Source organism: Carassius gibelio, chromosome B1 (genome assembly GCF_023724105.1).
Source record: "Carassius gibelio isolate Cgi1373 ecotype wild population from Czech Republic chromosome B1, carGib1.2-hapl.c, whole genome shotgun sequence".
In the NCBI taxonomy this organism is placed as follows: domain Eukaryota; kingdom Metazoa; phylum Chordata; class Actinopteri; order Cypriniformes; family Cyprinidae; genus Carassius; species Carassius gibelio.
In genome coordinates, this window is record NC_068396.1 from 34,051,520 (window position 1) to 34,068,692 (window position 17,173).

General features: G+C 32.1%; 1 pseudogene; it reads left to right on the plus strand.

Annotated features, from left to right (window-relative positions):
• Positions 1 to 205: 205 nt before the first annotated feature.
• LOC127948397 (GTPase IMAP family member 8-like) overlaps positions 206 to 17,173 on the plus strand; it is a 29,958-nt pseudogene continuing 12,990 nt past the window's right edge.

Sequence of the window (17,173 nt, forward strand, 5' to 3'; positions counted from 1 at the left end):
TTCTGAAATTAATAACTTAATCCCACCATGACAGCAGTCAAAATCAATGTTAGTTTTGATGCTATAAAATGTTGCATGTGTATATTTATATTAATAATATATAAATTATAGTTTCATGCTAGAGAATGTTTGATTATTTCAGCATATGGAATTGCATATATGTATATAATATGTATACTACAAAAAAGTAATATTATTTCAACAAAAACACTTTTACATTATAGAAGATCTGAGGATCGTTCTTCTGGGTAAAACTGGATCAGGAAAGAGCGCAGCAGGAAACACCATCCTGAACAGAGAAGCGTTTACAGTGAAAGATTCTCTGATGTCTGCTTCAATGATCTGTAAGAAACAAGAAGCAAATGTGAGTGGTCAAACGGTATCAGTGACTGACTGTCCTGGCCTGTTTGACACTTTAGTCAGTCAAAAAACCCTTAAGATTTTAATAGAGGAGTGTATCTATATGTCTGCTCCTGGTCCTCATGCGTTCCTGCTGGTTATAAGACTGGGTGTGAAATTCACAGAGGAGGAGAAAAATGCAGTGAGATGGATTCAGGAGAACTTTGGAAATGATGCTCTAAAGTACACCATTGTTCTGTTCACTCATGCTGATGCACTGAAGGGTAAACCTGTAGAGGAATATATCAGCAAAAGCAAAGATCTACAACAGTTAATTCAGTCCTGCTATGGTAGATATCACTCATTCAACAATGAGAACAGAGATGATCGAGATCAGGTCATAGAACTGCTGAAAATGATAGAAAAGATGGTGAAATTTAATGCAATGAATCCCTACACTAATGCCATGTATAAAGCAGCCCAAGAGAAAATTAGGAAGGAGCAGATGCTAGCAGAAGCTGGAAAGAGAGGACTAGCAGCAGTAGGAGAAGTTGTTGCTGCAGGGGCCAGAGGAGCTGCAGCAGCTTTTTCTGCAGTGGAAACAGCAGCAGAAACAGCAAAAAAGTATTTAGATGACTAGACATTTTCCAGTACTATTCAGCACTCTAGAATATCTTTATGAGATCCTTGGGATGATAAACATTGGCTCCTTGGGATGGAATTGTATTAGCAATGTAAATATACATACATGCTATTTTAAAGGAAATTAAACTGCAGTTACATTTTCCCTGCCCACCAATAAAGGTTGCAGGCAATCAATAATCAATTTCAATAAATTATAAACACAACTAATGCATTCCACATACTGCAGTATCCTAGAGAATGAAAACTACAATTCTATTACTATATGCATATTACTTTGCATTTGAATTGAATATTAGTTTTATAGAATCATACTGTCTAGTGTAATGTCCCAATGAATGGGAAACCAATTTAACAACTTTTTGTGAAACATTTATTTTAATGTAGATGTAATAGTGCTAAATGTTCTGCTCTACACAATATCTCTTCTGGCTGTTTTCATATTATCTGTTATGTCACTAATTAATAAAATCAGTGTCAATGAAATTAAATAAAAGTTTTTTCTTCTTTATTTCTATTGACTTTTTTCATTTTATATTTGTCTGAACAAAAATCTTAAGAGCATCAGCCTGCATTTCCTTTTTTTTACTATGACAAATGCAGATATCCAATGCCAAGTATCCACCATAAAAAAAATAATATTTATATAAACTGAAATATTTGTGAACATCCATAGAAAAGAGTTATGCAAATTCTTATACTGATAAGGAGAGGTATGACACTGGAGAGTAGAGCCTCTGCACTGATCTTCTGCTGCTTTATGTAAAGACAGTAAATGTGGAGTTGCTGATGCAGTGATGATCTCTGTATTAAGTACTTCATCACATACATGTGTACTATAGCTAACAATGAAACGCAATTATTTGAGCAAAATTCATGTTTATAGTTAATTTACTATGACACATTAAGTGTTTGCAGTTTTATTCTAAGAAATATTCCTTCTCAGTGGATTCTAATGAAATAAGTTAATATTACTAACATCATACTGTATGAATGATAGATTTTAAATTTGAACAGTTTTAAGTAATGGGAGCAGAGTTAATTTCCATGGTAGAATTACAGTAAAACACTGTTAAACATAAGAGTTGTAAATTAACAGTTGAGAGCTATAAATTAACAGTACCTTGATGGCACACCTGCTGCCAGTAAATTACTGTTATTTAACGGCACAATCTTTGTGTAAAAAGTTTACGGCTGCCAGACAAAAACCCTACAATTAATGGTAAATATTAAATTTAAATAAAGTGCAAAAAAAAACTTTACATATATATTTTTTTTTTTTAACAGATAATGTTATTTTAATGAGATTTCCCAAAATATTAGGCTAAAACAACTTAATTGCAAAAACAAAAAACTAAACAACAACAAAAAACAACTGTCAAATAAATGCCAACAACTGCTACAAATAAAATAAAATAAAATAAATCGAATTAATAATCTAAAAACAGTTAATCAAGAACAGCATACACAAAACAATATAACTATATGACACTGCTTAAGTAATTTCAGAGTTATTAACTTTAAATAAAAAAAGGCATGCAGTATAATATGAACTCACATCTTATCATGGCCCAGTTTGTGCTGATTACAGTGAGATTAGACTTTAGCCATTTAGATGTTTATAAGCAACTGAAAAAAGTACAAATGTCAGGGCATGACAAAACTTCTCCAGGACCCAAAAATAGGACCCCCCCCACCCCCCACAGTATTTCATGCACTGCATTGCATAATCAATATACACAACTGCAGTTGTAATTCAAGCAATATACATGTTAAAAAGCCTTTTATTTTGAACCTAATTTATATGCAATCATTCAGATTAATTGGGGATTATTATTTGATATTTCATCACTTATTTAAAATGATTAGCATGATTTGCTGTGGTTTCAAAGAGCATTATTGCCATGTGTGCTTACACACACACACACACACACAAGGAATTTGTCTTGGTGACAGCAGCTTCAAGTGCTGTTTAATTAAAAAAATAAAATAAAAAATAAAATAAAATAAACAAGTGATTATAAAATAGAAATGTGAAAATCAATACACAAAAGACAATAGTCAATAGAAAATAAGACAATAGACAATATAATATATGTGCAAATGTATGTAGCAAACAAGTGAGGAGTGCTGTAGTATATTTATTTACAGTGACAAAAATCATACAGACTTTTTAAAATCAAAAATCAAACAATGATGGAGCATGAGTATAATAACTAAAATAGAATAAAAATATTTTTTTCTACCTTTACCTATATGAATATGATTAAAGTCTACTAATACTACTTACTACCTACAGCATACTAAACAACAATAATGATAAAATAATTGTGTGTGTGTGTGTGTGGCTGTTTTAAGACTACACAGATGTATCTTTAAATCACTGATATGCAGTAAAACTACATGTAATTTTACCATTCTCAGGCAAAATTACATGCAGAACAAAGACACACCTGTAAACAATTTGTGAATAAAATAAATATAAAACACAATAATAATAAGAAAGCACCAAAGAAATAGTAAAACTCACAAATAGTTAGGAATAAGAAATATATTAATGCTTAAATTAAATACAGATAATACATATAGTAGTAGTATTTTATTTCATTTCATTCATTTCCTTTAAAATTGCTGCACTTACAAATGTCTCTCCTTTTGAAAAATACTTATTTATTTGTTTTGCTCTCTCTTTTTTAAGTTTGTCTTTATCTGCAAAAAAAAAAAAACACAAAAAACTGTTGGCTATCTTAGAATGGAAAGTACTGAAGTTTTGTTTACTGCACAAATCTCGGACTGCAAATTCAACAAGTTTTGTATTACAATATCAACAATATTGGAGTTCTAGCTTAGTCCCTGCACCTGTACAATTTGTATATGCTCCCACAAGCACAACCAATGCAAAAATAATGCATTATAATTAGGGCCGGCACTTTAACGCATTAATTGAGATTAATTAATTACACAAAAAATAAAGCGTTAACTAAGATTAATTATTTACAACAAAAAAAAATTCCCGCATTTTTAATAACTTATTTTTGCACCGCAGAACTTTTCTCACTGGATGAGTTTCGGCGGACCGATTATACTGAAGCACCAACTAGAGTTTGCATATCACTGCACCACATCGAGCCTTAAGTATCACCTCAACGCAAAACATATAGCAGCTAGCGTGGACTTTACACTTTACGTTGAACTATGTATTATTTTGTTGGTGCAACTGGCAGTTTATGTTAAACTCTTTATTGTTTTGGCCAAGGTTAAAGAGTGTTGGTCTTAGTATGTTATGGCCTCTGAAGCAACAGAGAGATTTTCTAATAGTCAGTGTTTCCAATGTTCTGAATGTACTTGACAGTATTGTGTTTTACTTAAAAAAAAAAACACTTTACAGAAGGTTCCAGCACCTGTAAGCTTCCTGAATTTCTTAAATGTACTATTTCTAAATTGATTCTAAATATGCTATGGCTACACTTCATGGCAAAAATTGCACTGGTCTGCTAGACTTGGTTGAACAAAAATAAACAATATTTTGTTGCTTAAGCTTATGTATTCAGTCATTATTCAATGGTATACTATAAATCCATGTGAAAAAAATTACTTCTCACTGTTCTCAGGTCAAATATTTATATGCGATTAAAATGCGATTAATTTCGATTAATTAATTACAAAGCCTCTAATTAATTAGATTAATTTTTTTAATCGAGTCCCGGCCCTAATTATAATACATATTGACTCAGGTTTTGCCAGCTCTGTTACAAGTAACCACAAACCCATAGCCTCAAATGCCAATGTATTGATGGAATTAACAATTGGAAGTGCTGTAATGTCCTTTACTTAAAGACAGAAAATAATTAATGGCAGCTTTGGTGGCTACAATGAAACATTCAATACAATTCAAATCACTGATGTCATATTTACGTTCAGTTTTGTATATGCTTTGTATAATGTTAGTTCTGCTCTCTTTGTGTTCTTTCAATTCTCAACAACTCATACATATGCCATTTAAGGCTTGATTTATAAGCATTTAGTTTTCTTTTCAGTAAATTTGTTCTTTTGTTAATAATAATCAGGAGTTAACCCTATAGCACAATGCGTTTTCTTTCCATTAACAAAAGCTATGTTTGGTCTTATGGGTGGGAAATATGCTTTATTTATATTTACAGCAAAGCATTTCAAAACACAGCTGTCAGTGAATTGATTTTTTTACTGAATATTACTGACCATCCCTGTTTGTGGAAGAATTACAGGATGTGTTCAAAGGGTTTTTAAATGTGGATTAACTGTTAGTTCTGAAACTTTAAGATAATTATGTGAGAAAATAAATGCTGCTAAATAGTTTGTGTACCAGTTCACACTAGTGTTAGATGCACTTTTCTATATACATGCATTAATAAGTTAGAGCTTAGATCCGTCATTACCTACATTATCAACAAATCACACAATCATTTTTTTTTACTCATAGTAAATGTAGATTTCATACTAGAATTAATTGGATTTTGTTTTTAATAATCATTGTTAATTGGCTCTTTTAAATGTGCTAAGGCTATACAATTTTTTACTTCACATTTAATGTATACATTTTTTTAAGTCAAACATAAAAACATATTATTTTCTACTGATTCGGCATCATTAATTCTCAGCAGGCATTCTTGATTATGAGAAAGTCTCACACAGACAGGAATGTCTGATGAGGTGGGGTAATCATAATTTTTTATTTTTTATTGCACTTTGGTGTGAATATTAAATACTAAAATTATTTTTAAAAGTGGTTACAATAAATTTACACAATATTCAGAAATAATATTCAGTACAATAAAATTACACAATACTCAGAAATAATATTCATAAAATTCATAAATTCTGCTGTGGCACAATGTTAACCTGTCCAATCACAAACCATGTTTGCCTATTCAGCTGAATAGCTCCAAAATGACACAAGATAGTTTCACTTTGCTTTATCAGCGCTAGACTCTGCTGTCTGGTCTTTGGCATTTTCTTGTCCACAAAATCAATTTTATATTTACCACAACACAGGTAAGGCAAAACATGTAAACTAATAAATAATTACATATTATAAAAAAAAAATGTTTATTGATCACGTAAATGTCTGCCAAGCCTTTACAATAACCTCATCTAACAACTGTTCTTCTGTTTTTTTCAGGTATTTTGTTTGTTTGTGGAGACTGAAATAAAGGACAGACTGAGAAATGGCAGATACATTTGCAGGTGAGCTAAAACCGTAAAAGGTATAATGATATTTATTCAGTAATATAATATTATTTATGTGTACTGCTAACAAATTTGAAATGTATCATTGATCAAATATATATAATTGTATTAGTAAACGTCAACAAACTTTCCAAAAGATTGGAGGATTTCTTTAGTTATAACAGCTCTTAGAACCAGAAATTGTTTGAGGAACTTGGTTTCCTCTGTGTAGCAGTGAACAATCTGTTTTTTTCCCCATGTGTACTGGTTTATGAAGTTTGGACTTTTAGTCATTTTCTTTTGTGATCATATACAAGCCTTCCAAGACAGACCAATGAGTGTTGTTCATTTGTTTGATGCAATCAGAGGTCTGTGATACTGAACTGAATTTTGGCTGTTCTGAAATTAATAACTTAATCCCACCATGACAGCAGTCAAAATCAATGTTAGTTTTGATGCTATAAAATGTTGCATGTGTATATTTATATTAATAATATATAAATTATAGTTTCATGCTAGAGAATGTTTGATTATTTCAGCATATGGAATTGCATATATGTATATAATATGTATACTACAAAAAAGTAATATTATTTCAACAAAAACACTTTTACATTATAGAAGATCTGAGGATCGTTCTTCTGGGTAAAACTGGATCAGGAAAGAGCGCAGCAGGAAACACCATCCTGAACAGAGAAGCGTTTACAGTGAAAGATTCTCTGATGTCTGCTTCAATGATCTGTAAGAAACAAGAAGCAAATGTGAGTGGTCAAACGGTATCAGTGACTGACTGTCCTGGCCTGTTTGACACTTTAGTCAGTCAAAAAACCCTTAAGATTTTAATAGAGGAGTGTATCTATATGTCTGCTCCTGGTCCTCATGCGTTCCTGCTGGTTATAAGACTGGGTGTGAAATTCACAGAGGAGGAGAAAAATGCAGTGAGATGGATTCAGGAGAACTTTGGAAATGATGCTCTAAAGTACACCATTGTTCTGTTCACTCATGCTGATGCACTGAAGGGTAAACCTGTAGAGGAATATATCAGCAAAAGCAAAGATCTACAACAGTTAATTCAGTCCTGCTATGGTAGATATCACTCATTCAACAATGAGAACAGAGATGATCGAGATCAGGTCATAGAACTGCTGAAAATGATAGAAAAGATGGTGAAATTTAATGCAATGAATCCCTACACTAATGCCATGTATAAAGCAGCCCAAGAGAAGATTAGGAAGGAGCAGATGCTAGCAGAAGCTGGAAAGAGAGGACTAGCAGCAGTAGAAGAAGTTGTTGCTGCAGGGGCCAGAGGAGCTGCAGCAGCTTTTTCTGCAGTGGAAACAGCAGCAGAAACAGCAAAAAAGTATTTAGATGACTAGACATTTTCCAGTACTATTCAGCACTCTAGAATATCTTTATGAGACCCTTGGGATGATAAACATTGGCTCCTTGGGATGGAATTGTATTAGCAATGTAAATATACATACATGCTATTTTAAAGGAAATTAAACTGCAGTTACATTTTCCCTGCCCACCAATAAGGGTTGCAGGCAATCAATAATCAATTTCAATAAATTATAAACACAACTAATGCATTCCACATACTGCAGTATCCTAGAGAATGAAAACTACAATTCTATTACTATATGCATGTTACTTTGCATTTGAATTGAATATTAGTTTTATAGAAACATACTGTCTAGTGTAATGTCCCAATGAATGGGAAACCAATTTAACAACTTTTTGTGAAACATTTATTTTAATGTAGATGTAATAGTGCTAAATGTTCTGCTCTACACAATATCTCTTCTGGCTGTTTTCATATTGTCTGTTATGTCACTAATTAATAAAATCAGTGTCAATGAAATTAAATAAAAGTTTTTTCTTCTTTATTTCTATTGACTTTTTTCATTTTATATTTGTCTGAACAAAAATCTTAAGAGCATCAGCCTGCATTTCCTTTTTTTTACTATGACAAATGCAGATATCCAATGCCAAGTATCCACCATAAAAAAAATAATATTTATATAAACTGAAATATTTGTGAACATCCATAGAAAAGAGTTATGCAAATTCTTATACTGATAAGGAGAGGTATGACACTGGAGAGTAGAGCCTCTGCACTGATCTTCTGCTGCTTTATGTAAAGACAGTAAATGTGGAGTTGCTGATGCAGTGATGATCTCTGTATTAAGTACTTCATCACATACATGTGTACTATAGCTAACAATGAAACGCAATTATTTGAGCAAAATTCATGTTTATAGTTAATTTACTATGACACATTAAGTGTTTGCAGTTTTATTCTAAGAAATATTCCTTCTCAGTGGATTCTAATGAAATAAGTTAATATTACTAACATCATACTGTATGAATGATAGATTTTAAATTTGAACAGTTTTAAGTAATGGGAGCAGAGTTAATTTCCATGGTAGAATTACAGTAAAACACTGTTAAACATAAGAGTTGTAAATTAACAGTTGAGAGCTATAAATTAACAGTACCTTGATGGCACACCTGCTGCCAGTAAATTACTGTTATTTAACGGCACAATCTTTGTGTAAAAAGTTTACGGCTGCCAGACAAAAACCCTACAATTAATGTTAAATATTAAATTTAAATAAAGTGCAAAAAAAAACTTTACATATATATATTTTTTTTAACAGATTATGTTATTTTAATGAGATTTCCCAAAATATTAGGCTAAAACAACTTAATTGCAAAAACAAAAAACTAAACAACAACAAAAAACAACTGTCAAATAAATGCCAACAACTGCTACAAATAAAATAAAATAAATCGAATTAATAATCTAAAAACAGTTAATCAAGAACAGCATACACAAAACAATATAACTATATGACACTGCTTAAGTAATTTCAGAGTTATTAACTTTAAATAAAAAAAGGCATGCAGTATAATATGAACTCACATCTTATCATGGCCCAGTTTGTGCTGATTACAGTGAGATTAGACTTTAGCCATTTAGATGTTTATAAGCAACTGAAAAAAGTACAAATGTCAGGGCATGACAAAACTTCTCCAGGACCCAAAAATAGGACCCCCCCACCCCCCACAGTATTTCATGCACTGCATTGCATAATCAATATACACAACTGCAGTTGTAATTCAAGCAATATACATGTTAAAAAGCCTTTTATTTTGAACCTAATTTATATGCAATCATTCAGATTAATTGGGGATTATTATTTGATATTTCATCACTTATTTAAAATGATTAGCATGATTTGCTGTGGTTTCAAAGAGCATTATTGCCATGTGTGCTTACACACACACACACACACACACACACAAGGAATTTGTCTTGGTGACAGCAGCTTCAAGTGCTGTTTAATTAAAAAAATAAAATAAAAAATAAAATAAAATAAACAAGTGATTATAAAATAGAAATGTGAAAATCAGTACACAAAAGACAATAGTCAATAGAAAATAAGACAATAGACAATATAATATATGTGCAAATGTATGTAGCAAACAAGTGAGGAGTGCTGTAGTATATTTATTTACAGTGACAAAAATCATACAGACTTTTTAAAATCAAAAATCAAACAATGATGGAGCATGAGTATAATAACTAAAATAGAATAAAAATATTTTTTTCTACCTTTACCTATATGAATATGATTAAAGTCTACTAATACTACTTACTACCTACAGCATACTAAACAACAATAATGATAAAATAATTGTGTGTGTGTGTGTGTGGCTGTTTTAAGACTACACAGATGTATCTTTAAATCACTGATATGCAGTAAAACTACATGTAATTTTACCATTCTCAGGCAAAATTACATGCAGAACAAAGACACACCTGTAAACAATTTGTGAATAAAATAAATATAAAACACAATAATAATAAGAAAGCACCAAAGAAATAGTAAAACTCACAAATAGTTAGGAATAAGAAATATATTAATGCTTAAATTAAATACAGATAATACATATAGTAGTAGTATTTTATTTCATTTAATTCATTTCCTTTAAAATTGCTGCACTTACAAATGTCTCTCCTTTTGAAAAATACTTATTTATTTGTTTTGCTCTCTCTTTTTTAAGTTTGTCTTTATCTGCAAAAAAAAAACACAAAAAACTGTTGGCTATCTTAGAATGGAAAGTACTGAAGTTTTGTTTACTGCACAAATCTCGGACTGCAAATTCAACAAGTTTTGTATTACAATATCAACAATATTGGAGTTCTAGCTTAGTCCCTGCACCTGTACAATTTGTATATGCTCCCACAAGCACAACCAATGCAAAAATAATGCATTATAATTAGGGCCGGCACTTTAACACATTAATTGAGATTAATTAATTACACAAAAAATAAAGCGTTAACTAAGATTAATTATTTACAACAAAAAAAAATTCCCGCATTTTTAATAACTTATTTTTGCACCGCAGAACTTTTCTCACTGGATGAGTTTCGGCGGACCGATTATACTGAAGCACCAACTAGAGTTTGCATATCACTGCACCACATCGAGCCTTAAGTATCACCTCAACGCAAAACATATAGCAGCTAGCGTGGACTTTACACTTTACGTTGAACTATGTATTATTTTGTTGGTGCAACTGGCAGTTTATGTTAAACTCTTTATTGTTTTGGCCAAGGTTAAAGAGTGTTGGTCTTAGTATGTTATGGCCTCTGAAGCAACAGAGAGATTTTCTAATAGTCAGTGTTTCCAATGTTCTGAATGTACTTGACAGTATTGTGTTTTACTTAAAAAAAAAAACACTTTACAGAAGGTTCCAGCACCTGTAAGCTTCCTGAATTTCTTAAATGTACTATTTCTAAATTGATTCTAAATATGCTATGGCTACACTTCATGGCAAAAATTGCACTGGTCTGCTAGACTTGGTTGAACAAAAATAAACAATATTTTGTTGCTTAAGCTTATGTATTCAGTCATTATTCAATGGTATACTATAAATCCATGTGAAAAAAATTACTTCTCACTGTTCTCAGGTCAAATATTTATATGCGATTAAAATGCGATTAATTTCGATTAATTAATTACAAAGCCTCTAATTAATTAGATTAATTTTTTTAATCGAGTCCCGGCCCTAATTATAATACATATTGACTCAGGTTTTGCCAGCTCTGTTACAAGTAACCACAAACCCATAGCCTCAAATGCCAATGTATTGATGGAATTAACAATTGGAAGTGCTGTAATGTCCTTTACTTAAAGACAGAAAATAATTAATGGCAGCTTTGGTGGCTACAATGAAACATTCAATACAATTCAAATCACTGATGTCATATTTACGTTCAGTTTTGTATATGCTTTGTATAATGTTAGTTCTGCTCTCTTTGTGTTCTTTCAATTCTCAACAACTCATACATATGCCATTTAAGGCTTGATTTATAAGCATTTAGTTTTCTTTTCAGTAAATTTGTTCTTTTGTTAATAATAATCAGGAGTTAACCCTATAGCACAATGTGTTTTCTTTCCATTAACAAAAGCTATGTTTGGTCTTATGGGTGGGAAATATGCTTTATTTATATTTACAGCAAAGCATTTCAAAACACAGCTGTCAGTGAATTGATTTTTTACTGAATATTACTGACCATCCATGTTTGTGGAAGAATTACAGGATGTGTTCAAAGGGTTTTTAAATGTGGATTAACTGTTAGTTCTGAAACTTTAAGATAATTATGTGAGAAAATAAATGCTGCTAAATAGTTTGTGTACCAGTTCACACTAGTGTTAGATGCACTTTTCTATATACATGTATTAATAAGTTAGAGCTTAGATCCGTCATTACCTACATTATCAACAAATAACACAATCATTTTTTTTACTCATAGTAAATGTAGATTTCATACTAGAATTAATTGGATTTTGTTTTTAATAATCATTGTTAATTGGCTCTTTTAAATGTGCTAAGGCTATACAATTTTTTACTTCACATTTAATGTATACATTTTTTTAAGTCAAACATAAAAACATATTATTTTCTACTGATTCGGCATCATTAATTCTCAGCAGGCATTCTTGATTATGAGAAAGTCTCACACAGACAGGAATGTCTGATGAGGTGGGGTAATCATAATTTTTTATTTTTTATTGCACTTTGGTGTGAATATTAAATACTAAAATTGTTTTTAAAAGTGGTTACAATAAATGTACACAATATTCAGAAATAATATTCAGTAAAATAAAATTACACAATACTCAGAAATAATATTCATAAAATTCATAAATTCTGCTGTGGCACAATGTTAACCTGTCCAATCACAAACCATGTTTGCCTATTCAGCTGAATAGCTCCAAAATGCTTTATCAGCGCTAGACTCTGCTGTCTGGTCTTTGGCATTTTCTTGTCCACAAAATCAATTTTATATTTACCACAACACGGGTAAGGCAAAACATGTACACTAATAAATAATTACACATATTATTAAAAAAATGTTTATTGATCATGTAAAAGTCTGCCAAGCCTTTACAATAACCTCATCTAACAACTGTTCTTCTGTTTTTTTCAGGTATTTTGTTTGTTTGTGGAGACTGAAATAAAGGACAGACTGAGAAATGGCAGATATATTTGCAGGTGAGCTAAAACCGTAAAAGGTATAATGATATTTATTCAGTAATATAATATTATTTATGTGTACTGCTAACAAATTTGAAATGTATCATTGATCAAATATATATAATTGTATTAGTAAACGTCAACATACGTTCCAAAAGATTGGAGGATTTCTTTAGTTATAACAGCTCTTAGAACCAGAAATTGTTTGAGGAACTTGGTTTCCTCTGTGTAGCAGTGAACAATCTGTTTTTTTCCCCATGTGTACTGGTTTATGAAGTTTGGACTTTTAGTCATTTTCTTTTGTGATCATATACAAGCCTTCCAAGACAGACCAATGAGTGTTGTTCATTTGTTTGATGCAATAAGAGGTCTGTGCTACTGAACTGAATTTTGGCTGTTCTGAAATTAATAACTTAATCCCACCATGACAGCAGTCAAAATCAATGTTAGTTTTGATGCTATAAAATGTTGAATGTGTATATTTATATTAATAATATATAAATTATAGTTTCATGCTAGAGAATGTTTGATTATTTCAGCATATGGAATTGCATATATGTATATAATATGTATACTACAAAAAAGTAATATTATTCCAACAAAAACACTTTTACATTATAGAAGATCTGAGGATCGTTCTTCTGGGTAAAACTGGATCAGGAAAGAGCGCAGCAGGAAACACCATCCTGAACAGAGAAGCGTTTACAGTGAAAGATTCTCTGATGTCTGCTTCAATGATCTGTAAGAAACAAGAAGCAAATGTGAGTGGTCAAACGGTATCAGTGACTGACTGTCCTGGCCTGTTTGACACTTTAGTCAGTCAAAAAACCCTTAAGATTTTAATAGAGGAGTGTATCTATATGTCTGCTCCTGGTCCTCATGCGTTCCTGCTGGTTATAAGACTGGGTGTGAAATTCACAGAGGAGGAGAAAAATGCAGTGAGATGGATTCAGGAGAACTTTGGAAATGATGCTCTAAAGTACACCATTGTTCTGTTCACTCATGCTGATGCACTGAAGGGTAAACCTGTAGAGGAATATATCAGCAAAAGCAAAGATCTACAACAGTTAATTCAGTCATGCTATGGTAGATATCACTCATTCAACAATGAGAACAGAGATGATCGAGATCAGGTCATAGAACTGCTGAAAATGATAGAAAAGATGGTGAAATTTAATGCAATGAATCCCTACACTAATGCCATGTATAAAGCAGCCCAAGAGAAAATTAGGAAGGAGCAGATGCTAGCAGAAGCTGGAAAGAGAGGACTAGCAGCAGCAGGAGAAGTTGTTGCTGCAGGGGCCAGAGGAGCTGCAGCAGCTTTTTCTGCAGTGGAAACAGCAGCAGAAACAGCAAAAAAGTATTTAGATGACTAGACATTTTCCAGTACTATTCAGCACTCTAGAATATCTTTATGAGATCCTTGGGATGATAAACATTGGCTCCTTGGGATGGAATTGTATTAGCAATGTAAATATACATACATGCTATTTTAAAGGAAATTAAACTGCAGTTACATTTTCCCTGCCCACCAATAAGGGTTGCAGGCAATCAATAATCAATTTCAATAAATTTTAAACACAACTAATGCATTCCACATACTGCAGTATCCTAGAGAATGAAAACTACAATTCTATTACTATATGCATATTACTTTGCATTTGAATTGAATATTAGTTTTATAGAAACATACTGTCTAGTGTAATGTCCCAATGAATGGGAAACCAATTTAACAACTTTTTGTGAAACATTTATTTTACTGTAGATGTAATAGTGCTAAATGTTCTGCTCTACACAATATCTCTTCTGGCTGTTTTCATATTATCTGTTATGTCACTAATTAATGAAATCAGTGTCAATGAAATTAAATAAAAGTTTTTTCTTTATTCTTTATTTCTATTGACTTTTTTCATTTTATATTTGTCTGAACAAAAATCTTAAGAGCATCAGCCTGCATTTCCCTTTTTTTACTATGACAAATGCAGATATCCAATGCCAAGTATCCACCATAAAAAAATAATATTTATATAAACTGAAATATTTGTGAACATCCATAGAAAAGAGTTATGCAAATTCTTATACTGATAAGGAGAGGTATGACACTGGAGAGTAGAGCCTCTGCACTGATCTTCTGCTGCTTTATGTAAAGACAGTAAATGTGGAGTTGCTGATGCAGTGATGATCTCTGTATTAAGTACTTCATCACATACATGTGTACTATAGCTAACAATGAAACGCAATTATTTGAGCAAAATTCATGTTTATAGTTAATTTACTATGACACATTAAGTGTTTGCAGTTTTATTCTAAGAAATATTCCTTCTCAGTGGATTCTAATGAAATAAGTTAATATTACTAACATCATACTGTATGAATGATAGATTTTAAATTTGAACAGTTTTAAGTAATGGGAGCAGAGTTAATTTCCATGGTAGAATTACAGTAAAACACTGTTAAACATAAGAGTTGTAAATTAACAGTTGAGAGCTATAAATTAACAGTACCTTGATGGCACACCTGCTGCCAGTAAATTACTGTTATTTAACGGCACAATCTTTGTGTAAAAAGTTTACGGCTGCCAGACAAAAACCCTACAATTAATGGTAAATATTAAATTTAAATAAAGTGCAAAAAAAAACTTTACATATATATATTTTTTTTTAACAGATAATGTTATTTTAATGAGATTTCCCAAAATATTAGGCTAAAACAACTTAATTGCAAAAACAAAAAACTAAACAACAACAAAAAACAACTGTCAAATAAATGCCAACAACTGCTACAAATAAAATAAAATAAAATAAATTGAATTAATAATCTAAAAACAGTTAATCAAGAACAGCATACACAAAACAATATAACTATATGACACTGCTTAAGTAATTTCAGAGTTATTAACTTTAAATAAAAAAAGGCATGCAGTATAATATGAACTCACATCTTATCATGGCCCAGTTTGTGCTGATTACAGTGAGATTAGACTTTAGCCATTTAGATGTTTATAAGCAACTGAAAAAAGTACAAATGTCAGGGCATGACAAAACTTCTCCAGGACCCAAAAATACCCTTAGACCTCAGAGGGTTAATGGGAAGTTTGAAGGATTGCTTGTTCATTGTTTTGGCATTTGCTCACCCCTGATAAGTTGCCTCAGTTTCTTCTAATTTGTTGATTTATTTTGTGATTGTTTGTACTCCACAAAACTGATACCACATTAGATTGATCCACAGATCAACTAAGTGAATAAAACAGTATTTGAACAGCTATTCATTGTGGTGTCATTTATGTTGTGGTCCTGACCTAGACCGGGGCGTAACATGCTGTACTCGTACTCTTGCACCGATCCCAAACACTGATACCACGCAATATGTGACAAGTTCCATATTCAGACAAAGAAACACAGACAACAGAACAGACAGCAGAATGGAGTTATTAGAGATTAAGGTTGTACGTAGGATATCTATGCAATAAATATATAATGTTAAACATTCAGTGCTAATACCTGTAAAGCTGATGTGCGTGAGCTGAAAGTGAATGTCGTGACATTTGCCAAGTATGGTAGTCCTTACTCGGAATTGGTGCTCTGCATTTAACCCATCCAAGTGCACACACACAGCAGTGGGAAGTGAACACACCGTGAACACACACCTGGAGCAGTGGGCAGCTATAGATCCAGCGCCCGGGGAGCAACTGGGGTTCAGTGCCTTGCTCAAGGGCACTTCAGCCATGGTTAATTGAGGGTGGAAGAGAGTGTTGTTAATTCACTCCCTCCCACTTACAACTCCTGCCAGCACCAAAACTCAAACCAGCAGCCTTTCGGTAACTAGTCCAAGTCCAAGCACTCGGAGTGGATTGAGCGTGCAGTGGCGGAGATGTGCAACTTGTCGAGTGAATATACAGTTCATCACTGGAAAGTTTGAACTTCAGTCAGATATGAAAAAAAAACAAGTAAAACAAAACAAACATTACTTTAAAGTAGAAAGAGAGAGAGAGCATGCACGTTTGATCTTTGATGTTCACACATTGGCACACGCATTTGGATTAAAGCTAAATCGTAAAAAAATACAATTCATAGGGGGATTCACTATAAACAGGATTTCTTTTCAACCATACATTACTTTCTGGCGAAAGTAAATCTAGCAGGCTGTGTGTAATGCGGGACACCGTGATTTTGCCAAGTCAGACATGTTCCTGGATCAACATCTTCTAATGATTCTGGATCAACATTATTGTCCAAAATATAGACTTAACCCAATCCCCACCCCAAAACCTAACTGTACCCATAATTTATTCCTAAAATCAGTGGGAAATGCAACTTGATGATGTAACAAAAACTATGGACTCTCTCTTTTGTAGCATTTTAAATACAGTTGCTTCTGTACAGTTGCTAAGGAAGGTTAAGGAAAACAGTCTGCCACCATGGTATAATGAACA